The 14449-nt window shown below is 31.5% G+C and overlaps 1 protein-coding gene across 5 annotated transcripts in view; it reads right to left on the bottom strand.

Annotated features, from left to right (window-relative positions):
* Positions 1-14449, bottom strand: part of LOC130443851 (ephrin-A4) — a 425869-nt gene that overhangs the window by 76304 nt on the left and 335116 nt on the right. The window contains exon 1 of one of the 5 annotated variants that reach the window (XM_056778720.1): positions 4029-4046. The exons of the other annotated variants lie outside the window; for them this stretch is intronic. The gene's annotated coding sequence lies outside the window, so the exon portion shown is untranslated. Of the gene's footprint in view, positions 1-4028; positions 4047-14449 lie in introns of those variants that run through there. 5 annotated transcript variants of the gene reach the window in all.

The following is a 14449-nucleotide window of genomic DNA, read 5'->3' on the forward strand; positions in this document are numbered from 1 at the left end:
GATGATTGTCAGGAGTAGTAAGGTCACGTGATTTCTTTTGTACCGTTTCCGATTATTTTATTCTGTTAGTTCTTGTACTAACTTATCAATTTAAAAAAAAATGTTGGAATTCGGCATTTATAATGATGCAATAGTACTTAAATGGCTTTTCTTATTGATTGTTCGCCTATTCTCTATACGAGCAACAATTTCTTATTTTGTTTCATCCAAAGAAACTAAAAAAAAATGGTTTTGAAAAAAGTTACTAGCAAAATTTGTGAAAATATTTTCAGGGCCGAATTTATAAGATCCAGTTAACCTAACTCTCTAGAGTAAGCTTCCTGCTCCTAATACATAATTAACTCTTGAGACGGATTTACTCGACCTCATAAAATGGGATCTTAATAACGTTTTTGCTGGTTGGGGCATGCAACACTGATTTCATTTCATGTCCCAATAGTTAGTAAAATAATTTACTACACGTTGCATGTTTGGTATACCGAACCTTCAATTTATAACAAAATTTGTGGTTTTTTAGATATTTCCAGAGAAAAATCTTAGGTTTATTCTTAACATTCTTCATTTCACTAAAAATTTTTAGTCGTAGATATCCAATGAAATCAATTAGTCTGAAGTCATCTAATTGAAGACAACCAATCAATACATAATACTGAAAAGAGACCCTATGGGCTGTATTCACTTTAACACGTTGCCATGGATAGGTACATATTGATTTAATTCGATTTTGATGTTTCAAATATTTAATATTTCAAAATGTCACGATTTGTTGCGGACGGCGGAAAAATTGGCGTTGATTCTGAAGAATTGGACTATAAACATGAGAAGAAAATATGGTACAGAGTTTAACATCATAATCAAATTATTAACAGCATGTGTATTATTTCGTTTTTTTGTTATTGTTTACAATGTGTTTACAACGATACTAAACGTAAACAACTGACAGCTGTTAGCATTAAATCTTCTGTTACGAATGTAGTCCCTTTCGCTACTGTAAACATATCAGTTTAGCATTCATTCGCATCATTGTTCGTTTTTCTATTTCGACAGAAAAATATTAAATGTGAAATTAAGTTATGAATAGTTGCCCAACTTGGCCAGTTTTGACCAAACTGTAGGAATTGATAAAATTCTTGTTCTTAAAACATCAGCCTCATTTTTCTTGCACCATGCAATTTCTATCTATTGGAGTCAATTGAAGCTTTAAAAGAAGGAAGTCCGCGTCCCGTCCTGTTGAGAGAAGAAGAGTTCCAACACGATTTCAAACAATAGAAGGCTTGAATGGAGGATTATACGATTAGAGGAGAGGTATGTATTCAGAATACATGAATTCAGTGAAAATATATAAATTCTCTTTAAAAGATCGATTACACCTCATATAATATATGAAGCAATACTGATAATTGAAAAATTGGTTTAGAAAAAACAGAAAGTGGATAAATTTGACTATAGATTAACATATGAAAATATTTTTTGAGCAAAAGAAAAAGATTCTTTTCAGAATTGGAAAAGTGAACTATAGATTTAATAACAGATTTTGAAAACATAAATGAAATAATATTATTCGCTTATGCAATGTAGAAAAATTAATTTCAATTCAATATAATTACTAAAAATACATCAAATGATCCCTTAAACGTGTTACTGAAAATCCAAACCTGTACGTGCTCGTGGTGACGAGAAATTAGTCTTGGCAGGCCAGCCGTTAATCGATCGCCTAATTATATTTTCTGTCGATGAAATTGTGCCAACCATCACGTTGCTTGATGGCAAAGCACTGAAAATCTGTCGATATAGTCTATTAATGTAGTGTAAATTAGATATCATTTATAAGAAAATGAATTATTTATTCCTTAACCACAGTTCAAATAACCAAATAAAAACGAAATACGCTCATTGCCATCGAAGAATAATGTTTTACGGTATACTTGACACCATATTGATTAATAATCTTCAAATGAAATCTTTAAAAAAATAATGTTGATAATACTAAAAATTATCGAATATACCTGCATGAGTAAAGCGAAACAGTTGCAATGGTGATGACGTGAATTTTTATGGTTATACGATTTATTCTACAATATAAAATCCAAATTAGAATCCTGGAGTCCTTGTACTGCCAACAGCACTGCACATTATTATGAGGGCTGAAGACGGAATTTCCAAAACCATTGGTGATATTGATAGTGAACACACTGTTAACATTGCCACTACACCAACACTCACAATTACACTGTTTGAGGCGCGTTTCGACCATCATCTTCAGAGATTGAAAATAAACTATACCTTGGTTATCGTACTTTTGTCGACATTCTCAATATATAGCAAGTCGTTGGAAGATCCTTTAATCCGAAACTTGACGATACTATTCGGCAGTATGTAGATCATTCTAGCAAAAAATTTTACAGATACCTGGATTATGGTAACGAATTGCAGAAAAATTGTGAAGATATAGATAGAGAAGTTTTAGTTTGTATGCTTTTGTGTATCAATGAGCATTAATTATTTAAATAGGTCATTTTTTATAGTTTCTCTGAATAGTTCAAAAAAGAGGTTCCATTTATTCAACTCAGAACTTAATAATTATATAACGTATATATACCGCTAAATTTGAATTCAAAGAACTCATTGTATCTTGGGAAAAAGATATAACCATAGAACTACGCGCACCTGAGTGAAGACACAATCCAATATAGGAGGGTTGTCCGAAAACAAGATATTTTTTTCCGTAATCATTTCATTTTTTACCATAGACTTCTGTTAAATCTATACACAAAGTGAAACTTGAAGGTTAGAAAACACAAAAAAAATTTCGCTGGGAATCAGATATGGTGAACACGGTGGGTGGTCTTAAATGGTCTTAAAGTACAATTCGTGAATTACGTGAATCTCTTTCCTGCCCGATGGTATCAATGAAGCCGGTTCATTTTTTTAATCTACTGTTTTTTAGTTTCCAAAGAGTAGTTGTGAATCCAAATTTCTTCTACAGTTATGATAGATGCAAAACAATCCGATTCATTTTGTTTGAACGGCGTTAATAAGGACAGGAAAATATTCATTCGAATGCTTTTTTGGTTCAATATATGAATAGCTTCCGCATTCATAATTCTTCAGTTAGTTCGTTTGATATACCGCTTCTGTCTCTCTAACCTCGATTCGAAGGTCGTCCAGAACCATTTGATGACACAATAGATCCTTTGGAACGCATATTGATTCTGATATCGAATTATACACCCTAACTATCACATTGACGGGATTGTCGAAATTGGGCAGAAACGCTAAAAAATTATTTTGATGAAAAAACACTTTATGCATCAAACTATACATGGATAAAAAAGTGTCTTTATTAAAAATATGAAGGAGTATAAAGACTGAAACAACAAAAAACCTTATGCTATATCTATAACATGGTTTCTAGCTAATACATTACCGGTATCTTCAGGCGGCTTTTCGAAACCTCAAGATATAATTTTAATATCAAAGCGTTTAAGTAACTTTATCGGTTCATTTCGCTAAAAAACCATCTTTTGTTTGAATTGTTTCGCTGTAATTGTGTTTGTTACGTTAAAACATATGGTATACGTATTCCATAAAGTTACTTGAATGATATACTCGCTCACTGTAAAGATGAAAGCATATTTTAGGGCCACATAATGTATTATATTTCCGAAATTACTTTAAATGATGCTTACATAAACAGGGAATAATCTAAGCCGATAAAACAGTTTATGCACGGTAAGATTTACGCCAATAAAAATATCACGTTATAATTTGTAAATTCCCATTCTTTCAAAATCCACTTTATTTACCGTGAGTAAATAGATGCGTTTACAAAGTTTGTTATTTGGAGATTTCTAAGAAAAAAACGGTTCCAACAGACAATTATAAATAGTATTTCCTATTAACTTTATACAGTCTAAGATTTGAAATATATTTAATACAGGGTGGTTCATACTTTTAAAAATTGAAATTAAGAAAGAAAACAAATGGTATGCAAACAAATTTTTATTTATAATACAGAACATACTTACCCTTACATTATTCACCACGTTTTACAACCCTGTGTGAGCCTTGGTCTCCTCAACAAGCTTTGATGAAACGAAAAATGTCTTGATCTTGTAGGATGTCCATTTCAGAGTTATATAGGATTCTCTATTAATGTCCCACTTTCAGGCGCCCATATATTTTCCAGATGACTTCTCTTTTGAAACTTCCTAATCTTTATTTATCGTACTATGTCAGCGTCCATATTTCATCATCGTACGAGACTACTATGCGAATAAGAATTTTGTAGTTCTGCATGATCTGTTTGATCTTCAGTGGACTCAGATTCGCGTAGTATGCCCAGAATACAGCTTGTGTTGTTCGCTCCTTGATGGATATTGAACTGTTGGCATCGTTTCTTATCAGATTCTTAAGGTACTTGAAGGTTGTTACTACCTTAAAGGTTTAAAAATTGATATAAAAAATAATTTTGGTGATGTCAAATAGCTGGTGGAACTCTTCCACACAAAGCGCCAGGTACATTCTTCTGTAATTGGATTATTATTCTTGGTTTATTCACATAGAATCGATAACTCCAAAACAAATCAGCTAGAGATATGTGTCTGGAGTGCAGGGAGATCTTGGAATATCTCCTCTGCACGAGACAAATATGTTTGTATGACAAAGTTAACAGTTACTAAATCGTCCAGTGAATTTAAAAAAAAGCGATTTTTGAAATTATTACCGCCCAAATCGTCAGTTTGAGATGTTTGATGTTTTAATTTAGGGTTTTTTCTACAATTTTGTTTGTGGACATGCCCATTGAAGTGAAAGAGAGAAAATGTTATAAATGATTCAAGACGTTTTCTTTAGCAACACTTTGATTGTCGTGAGAATTTGATACCCGCCACAGTTTTATCAGTTTTGGGATGCGAATTCTTTGATCATTTTTTAGTCTTTTAAGTAACAATAGATAAATTAAATCACTTAGACGATAATTTGTATAATCGCAAAAGCGAACCCCTCTACCAAGACATGGTATGTGTAGGTTATTTATATGGTTTATTTGTCGGGAACTTCTTTAATGTGTATTCATTTGAAATTATTTTCAAATGGAACATCATTAATACGTTAATCATAAATAGGTAATAAACCTATAATTAGTTTTTTGGACTTAGCAAATGTAATAAATTCTTACAAGTAACAGCTCAATAAATGTCAGTTTAACGGTTGTCAATAAATATAATATGATTAAATACACACTACAGAAAGCGTTAAGATTACCAATTATATAACTTGTTTAATAAGCAATTAACTACAATTTAAATGTAAAAAAATTGAATATAGACAAAGTAGATCCATATACGAATTATACCATTCTAGAAAGGGAAAACTTATGTTGAAGCTGACCGGTAATGGACTAGCGATAAAATCTCTGCTCCAAATAAGGTGGAGGTATCGCAAAAGAACGGATTCATTTCATTTAAACGATATGCCCCAGTTGTTTTCAAGATAAATGTCGTCTTTTCTGTCAGTACAAGTAACATTTGACGCTGGTTAGAATACGTTTAACAAAAATCCAGATGATTTGGAGCTTTATACAAAATTAGTTTCTAACCTAATGATTTCCGACTGTGATACTTTGTATTATTTAGTTTGAAAAAATATCAAAATACATTGATAACATTCAACGTATCGCTGGTTACAAACACTAAACTAACCTCAAAATCCATACATGCATATTTCTCCAGAGCGCAAATCAAGTGAGGAAGAAATGTGCCATTTTTTCAAGTGTACTTTATCTACGTATGCGTTGTTCTTATACAGTGTCCGATTTAGGGAGGATCTAGCGGAGGCTGAACCGTAGGCTCCGAGTACGTAGGGGTCCAGCAAATTTACTAATTTCGCCATTCATTTTAGAAGCAATATTGGATCTACAGTAAAATGTGCATTTTTTCCAAAAATTGATTGGAATCTTTAATGAAATGAATGAATTAGTGTAATGTAATCCACACACTAATTTTTTACTCTATACAATAGTTTTTTATTTCCTTAAGTGGGCCCCGGGTCGATTTTAGCCCCATACCCCACTACTTCTTAATCCGACGCGGTTCTTATGTGTTCTAAACGATGTTCCATAAGAATGTGATATATAAGATTCTAAAAAAATATAAGTATTATCAGAAAAAGTTGAAAGTTTAGAAAGTTGACAGCAATAATAATTGCCGATTGTTTTGGTAGCGTTGTTATGGAAATTGTTTTAAACTGTTTTCAAAGCATAAGTAAAATTTGTGCGCTAATTGTTGGCATTGCATCGCCTAAGATGGAGAAACTGCCGTATCAAATGGATTTGTAACACTTCAAGGAAGATTTGGATTTTGATAACTGAGAAATTAGATCTCACTACAATGATAGATATTTTACAATACGTGAGAAATTATTCTACATCTCTCTATTATTGTTTCACGAGTTCAAACCATAAACTTTTTTTTTTGACTTTTCTCGATCATGAATTCTAGACAAAACCTAGTAAAAATTATTTTCAAGACTTTCGACGTCACACACATTATTTAGGGGGATGGTTTGTAGGCTGAATTTCAATTAAATTACATCAAACCCTCAAGTCGGTGCACAAAAAAATATCTAATAAATATGAGGGTTGCGTGAGTAAAGACTATTAAAAAAAGTATCAACGCAACCAAATCGCAAAAAAAATTAAGTAATTTTAGCGAAAAGAAATTATATCGGTAATAATAAATAAAGAATATCTGTTCAACAAGAGAGACTTCTGATTCAGGTGAATTACTCTAATATTGAAATGCTTCTTTTTCTTATGTTACATATGGTCTCGAAAGATAAAGGGAATACGCGAATACAATATAAATCTAGCTGCGTGTCGAAAGGCAATAGGCCTAATTTAAGACTGAAAAAGTAGACAATATGATTTTTTGGTTATTTTAGAGAAGTTTGTTGTGATTTGTGTTCAAATAGATACAAGTGTCTGCAAGATAATTTAAACTTTAAAATTAAGTGTTATTACTATTACTGGGTAATGTATAAATGGAAATTTATTCTCTATAGTGAAGGAAAACATTCTTCATGACTATCTTGATTTTACTAACAGGTGAGTTAGGAGTTTACAAAAAATATTTCATAATCAATCTTTTCGTTTTTATCACATTTCTACTATTACAAACTAAAAAATATTTTGTAGCACACGTGTTTATATACTTTTCTACACATGTGTTATATTGTTTAATTGACTTTCTTATGTTAAAAATACGTTTTTTGAACAAGTTTTCACGTGGTCGTAGGAAAAATAGTGTACACAATTCGTTGGAGAGTGTATTTCGCACTCGTTAGGTATCAGCTTAGGTATCACTTTCCAAACTCGTTATGTAATATACTGTTTTGATACCTAAAGCACAGTTTTCACCAGATTTCTCACGAAATGCTTGGAAGAGTTAAGTATCCAAGAAAAGGTAAGTTATACAGAGTTTCAAATGAGACATCATTTTACCCTTTTATTTATGATCACCGGAACGGCGCAGCTCCGACGAGATCTGGTCGCTTAACGATCTCGTGACCAACCGAATTCCTTCATGATTCAAAGCGCATCGCCTGGGTTCGTGTAAGTATGGAACAATGATCAGGTAGAAGACTTTTGGGTTTTCCGAAAGTTAGGTATATTTGGCTGGATTTAGTATGCTATTTGGAAGTTAAAAAATTTACTTGGAATTCCCTGGGTGAGGTATTGGTCAGTACTTACGTACTTACTTCTCGGTTATACAGTCTATGGTCTCCTTTATTACTCAGCCTCATTCTTGACCTTCTTTCTATTTTCAAATTTCTATTTTCTACTTCATCTTACCATCTTTGTTGCTCTTTCTTCATTCGTTCACTTTAGATGTCAAAGCGACTGTATTTGTTTAGTTTCATTAACTATTACTATGTGTTTTTCTTGATGAAGAACTCTAAATTACTTCTCCCATTAGAACCGGTAGCCTATTTTTCGGCAACAACTTTAAAAAGCTACCATGTTCATTTTAAATGGTGTAAGAGAAATTTTATAAGAATTTGACAATTTGTACTGTCTGGTAGCGTATATATCTATTGTTAATCTTGATGAAATATTTTTTGGACAAATTTTCTGCAGTTATGCGTAATACGAAGAAGGGAATATTCCTCCACTGCGTCCAAGCACGTTCTCGAGCACGAATCCGTTCAATGAATCATTAACATGTGCGCCTACATACTAACATAATATGCGATTCGATAAATATCGCCAGTATTGGACTATATTTTACGATTCTCGGGAGTTACCTGTGTACAGGTTTTGTAACTGTTGTGTTATTTTGTATGTAACTTCATTTAAATACTCAATAGAAAATGTAACTGAAAAACTGTTGTGTCTTTCAAAAATACTTACATACAATTTTTTGTTAATAGATTCCTTATTTTTAATCCTTTCCAATAATTTAGGAAAATTTGAACAAATTTTGGGTGGTTCGGTTTCAAAACGAACGATATACGTCAGCGCGGAAATGTAATCTTCACGAAGTTATTTTTGACATTTAAAAAATACTAAGAATTTGTTTCAAAATCGTTAAATATGTACAAAAACACGTGTTTAAAAATTTTTTCTCTGCTTAATCTCCAATTTTTGATAGTAAAATTATGTAGCCTATTATAACGTCATATAAATATGTCTTTTTTATTAATATTTTTTTCGCAAAAGTTCAGTTTGTATTGTAAAAAAATATTCCTGGTAGAAATTCATGGATAACTTCTCAAGGGTTTTCGTCAAACTATTCTCGGTCTGTGAGTCTTTTTTCCTCCATTTTATTGTTTGTTCTTGGTTTTCCTACTATTATATCTATAATTAACTTTAGATATTAGAAGACAGTTTTATTCGAAGTTTGTTTTTGATCTTTAGAAGAAATCTGTGAATAAATATTTTATTTACTTAAGAAACAATGGAAAATATAAAAATCTTCATCCTATTAGTACATTCATTTTTAGGAACTATAATTCAAAACAATAAAAAACGACAACGTATTGGCTTTCCAATAATGTAAAATCAAAATCTAACAACATCGCTCGTTATACAAGATTTCGAGTCGATCTTGTTGAATATCAAATATCGTGTTTGATGTAAAATTTGTCGCCTCATATCTACTGAAGTAGAAAAGTGCAACTAAACAGCTATCTCGTGTTACTTGTTTGTTTCTCGAGAAAGCAAGTGGAGCTGTCGAAATGTAGCGATTTTAGATGAGAGTCGAGATTTATTAAAGTAATGGGTAAGACAAGTTTTTTTTATAAATAAAACATTTTTGAAATTAAATACGCACCAAGAAATGCAACCTGAAGGACAGATGAAAAAAGAATCTGAAAAGCAACCTAAGATTAAATATGTAACCAAAAAGAGGAATGTAGAATTCTATTCATACGTTGCAGGTTCGCTTAGCACCGAGGTGTAATCAAAAAATACGGTGAACTATTTTATTAAAATCAAACTAAAACGGTTAATAACTGGAAGCCGGGTTCTTCGTGATTGGAATGGTGTCAAGCGTTGCTAAATCTACTGAGAAAGTTGTACAGTTGTGAATAGACAGCGACAAAATTAAAGCCGTTGGCCTATTTTTAGGTCTCTTTCTTCTCAAATATTTTCGCGAACGTTGCTGTATAAAATTCGGTTGTTCTTTAGAGACGAAGAAACCAATTACCTTTTCAATTGACATTGATTGACGAGCTTATTTAGGATGAGGTAAACTGGTTTTCAATTGAGAACTCCAGATTTTCACAACAGGATTATGATATATACAAACATCTTCAGTGAAAATATTTGTAATGAAATATGCTTGAAATCAAAAAAACAAAACAAAATTTTGAATGGATGTGAATTGATTAGATGTAGCGAAAGTGATTGGTACTACATAAAGTCATACATTATACAATTATTTTATGATCATACATTGTACAAGTTAAAAAATAGAATTTTCTCTTGAAATCACCTAAATCCTTCAAGCATTCTTTATACTTTATATAATATCGCAGCGTTGAAGAAGATATTTTTTGATAGACTTCAAATTCCCTTAATTGGCTTTTACGTGCGGAAAACCTTATTATGTACATATATAAATTAATTATGTGAAATATACAAACAACTTATTTAAATTACATTTCTAGAGATCAAAAGGTAAGGGTCTGAATTATTATGGATAGGGAAACAACCAAATGTCATAACAAAACAGGAAACCGTTGAGGTTTTGAAAGGACAAGTTTGCGAAACTTTTTAAACAAACTTATTTATAATAATTCACAAATCGCAGAATAAACTTTAATTAACGTATTTCAATTTAACTTGAGTTATTGAATCTGAAAGTAGCCATTCGAGTGTTTTCTTTCAAGACCACAAAACGAATATATATTCGTTATGATTTTGTGCTAGTAATCATCAGTTATAAAACTTTTACATTGACAGAAATATACTAAATATCAAAAAGGGCTATAAGTCTGTAACGCTAAAGGCTTAATCATCGTGGAATTTCCTAACCAAATTGTGATTTGAAGACAGATAGAGAGGGGGAGAGAGACAGAGTATCTTAAAGTAAAGTAAATCTTCCTTTCTTGTTTTGATAGTGATCGATTTTAATCCCAATAAGAGAGGAATGGAAATTTAGTGGAATATTTGTGATTTTTAAATTTAAATTGATTAGTGAGAGTAGTGAAACCTGAAATATCGGGATCTACATCAAATTTATGCATAGATTATTCTAATTATTATCATTTAAAGAACACGTTCGTGGTCCTTATAAAGACTCTCTAACTAAATCTAATTATGACTCCATTAACAGTCAAATTTTGATTTGTTTACATGTGATTAAAAGCAAATGGACATTCCTTTTCAATAAAATTGTTTTTAATGTTTTAGAAATCGAATGTACAACTAACAAAAAGGAAAAGTTTCTACTAGTCAATGAATGTAAATCCAAATAATTTTGCTTGTAAGTTAAATATGACATAACTATGTTCTAGGTTCTAGGAGGGAACTTTTAACTTCAGAGTAAAGTTCTTTACATAGTTGTTTAGTATCAATTGTTTATTGTAATAATTCAGGTTCATAGTTTTCTCTACTTCAAACTGTTTATGATTTTGAAATGGGTATCCAACAAAGAGCTAGCAATGTTTGGTCTGAAATGGGAATAATTGACTTTCGATTTCATTTGAATCTGTTGTGGTTTAGAAAAATCTAGTCTCTAGATTGATATAAGGTTATATCAATATGACGAAGTAGATTATTCTGTTATGGAGGATTTGTATGTAGGAGATTAGCAAGTAATTAAATACGTTGAATATTTAATTGACAATTACGTACCATGTCTGTTTTTAATATTTCCAGCCTTTTTAAATGATACTAAACTGTTTGATGGTTGTGGTTAATATCTAGTGCTTCGGCGATGTCTTAACAGCTTATTACATGACGATCTATCTGGATCAGTTGTAAAATTTGATCGGCTTTTTAATTGAGAGTCCGGTAGAAGCGGAAACGTTCAAACCCGATACGCAAATTTCTCTGCATGTTTTTGTTGCGTTGTAGCCTTCTCTAGAGTGAAACAAGATTACATAGCTTCAGGAATTTCGATAATAATCAAATGCTTATAACTTTCACCAGAAACTCAGGCTAACACATCTGTCTTCACAGAAATATAATTTTGGAGAAAAAATAATTAATGGTATCTTTGTATAATTAACAAATAGATTTTATGAGATTTGCAGAAAGTCAAAATGAAAGTTTTTTTAAGTTTATTACTTCATTATTTTTTATCCAAAAGTTCCCGTTTTTGCTGTATAATAATAATGTGTTTAAAATACATCATACTACTTATTAATAGTAAATTTTAACGTAATAATGTTAATATTAAATAATTTATGTGATCTCCGATTTTGCTATGTGAAAATACATTATAGAAATGTCAAAATTCCTTAAAAATACATATCTGCAAGCTCTTACATTTTGCGATTTAGATAGTTTTATCAATTTCCTATAAAACTTGCAAATCTGGTGGTAAAAGTACGTTTTATCTGTTTTTAAAAGACAAATCACTAGAGTTCTGTGGGAAATGTGAGGAAAAGCAATGATCGTAGACTTTTCCGATAAAATTTCCATCAAAGCAGTTTTTTTGTTGAAAAATTTTAGTAGACGTTCATATTTTGCGAGAAAAGATATTTTAAAGAACATTGTTGACAATATAGAGGCAATATGTTTGAAAATTGATAACATATATACAACTACGATATTAATAGTAGAATTCAATGAAATTTCAGTCTTTGAAGTGAAATCAATTGTATCAATAGAGAGAGAAGCAATAATTTAACTATATTGAGTTATAATACAAATACATAGTGATGATTTATTAGTGTGTAACATATCAATCAATCCCTTCTCTACCACATTGATGCAGTGGCAACAAATACAGCAATCGCCAGTTGCCCTTCTGCCAACATGGTTGCTAAACGTTAATTAATTGTTTAACTGTAACAATTGGTATTTCTAAAGAATGATTAGCAGTATTGATCATACATGGTATTGCTTTAATCAACGTTTGAGTAGCTGGTGGTGCATAAATATAATTTAAAAAAAAATTCATTGACCAATAATAACAACCAATCCAATAACGCCTCGAGAACATTCTTTTTTTGCCACCGATGATAACAATCATTTTTTGAATATTACAATATACAGTAACTCGATGTTTGATTATTATTTACATATTAAAAAGTAACCAAAAACTAATCATTACAATCCAGTTTGCAATGATTGAATAAGCAAATATTTGCCATAGTGACTTTTTATTTTTATTAAGAGAGAGTTTTCAGATGCTGCCAATAATTTGATTGATACACTAGTTTTACCATTCTTATCAAAACTGCTTTTGTTGTTGAGCAAATAAGACGAAAAAACATTTCAAAGTGTGAATGAAACGTGGAAACCGAGGAAAGATTACGTAAATAGTATTCAACAAGCACGGTTTGTGCTTGTTGAACTTCCAGGACCGTCAATTACCGTAACTGTTCCAGAAATAATAAAATCCATGCCCTTATACTTAACGAATCTCGAAGAAAGTGCGAAATATAGCTATCGATATGTATAATTCCAGTCGATTGTTTGTACAGTATTTAGCATTTATTATTATTTTGCATTCCATATGAAAAAGTAATTTACAAGATTGGTGCTGCGATTTCTGGAATCTGATTAAGCTCTTTTGTATTAAAAATACAAACGAATGTTAGTATATCTTTAAATACAATGCAAATGATTTTTTTTTGTCTGTATGTAGATGAAACTTCGAAACACCTACACTTGAGATGTGAAAATACAATTGAAACAAAGAACTTTGCTCCTAATAAAACATCTGGTCTCCTCCAATCTCTTTCTCTCCCAAAATCAAGAAACTAAATTGGTGGAAAGCGATTTCGGAAGAATGAAGAGGTAATTGCACAGACAAGGGCATATTTTGCGGATGAATATTTTTTGGATGCTGGACTAAATATGTCACACCTCCGTCTTATTCTGTCAATTAGTATTTACGAGGGTTGCTAGTTGCAAGCTTTGAGATATGGCAATACTGATGTGAATATGTCAACTCTATCATTACCATCAAAAAGTTTGACAATTTTAATGGTGAACGTACTCAGAACGTGTTGTCATACGAGTGCTATTTGAGTTTATAGATACTTGAAACAATCATCTTAGTCAAAGAATGGAATTAAATCGCGACATTTTCGTGCGATAATTTCCTATGACTTTCGACGTGGATTAAACCAAAAGCAGTGTGTCGATCAACTCGCTTCGTCTTATGCTAATGAAGCACCATCTAGAGTCACCATGTTTCGCTGGTTTCCGAATTCAATCGTAGTCGCACTTCGCTACAGGATTAATTACGCGTGATGGTCGATCAAAATCGGCTGTTGTGACAGAAAACATCGTGCTGTGCGTAAGTGATATTGCAAGAGGGTCAATGTGACATACCGTCAGATTGATGCAAAAAATCATGGATCTGTGTACATGAATCCGAAACTAAACAATAAAAATTATTTCAGGTTTAGTAACCATTTTAGAAAGTTTTCGTTTAAAAAAAGCGATAAAAAATAAGATGGGTCGATTTATATTATATTCGATTTAATTTATTTGGACATTGGTAGACAAAAGTGTGATCTCCATAAAAACACAACTATAAATTGGTTATTTCGGTTTTGCTTATCTTGTCTTAACCTTCTAAATAGTATGAACCTGTAACGTAACGTTGGAAGTTGTACCACGAATCTCGATTGTCGGGTATTCAAGAGGAAGAATCAGTCGGTTCGGTTGGTGGTTATTACGCTTCGACGAAGACGGTGCGAATCGGTATGCGATTTTTATCACCTACCGGTCCTGAATAAATGAGAAAATATGTGAAAAGGCTAT

Source organism: Diorhabda sublineata, chromosome 5 (genome assembly GCF_026230105.1).
Source record: "Diorhabda sublineata isolate icDioSubl1.1 chromosome 5, icDioSubl1.1, whole genome shotgun sequence".
In the NCBI taxonomy this organism is placed as follows: Eukaryota; Metazoa; Arthropoda; class Insecta; order Coleoptera; family Chrysomelidae; genus Diorhabda; species Diorhabda sublineata.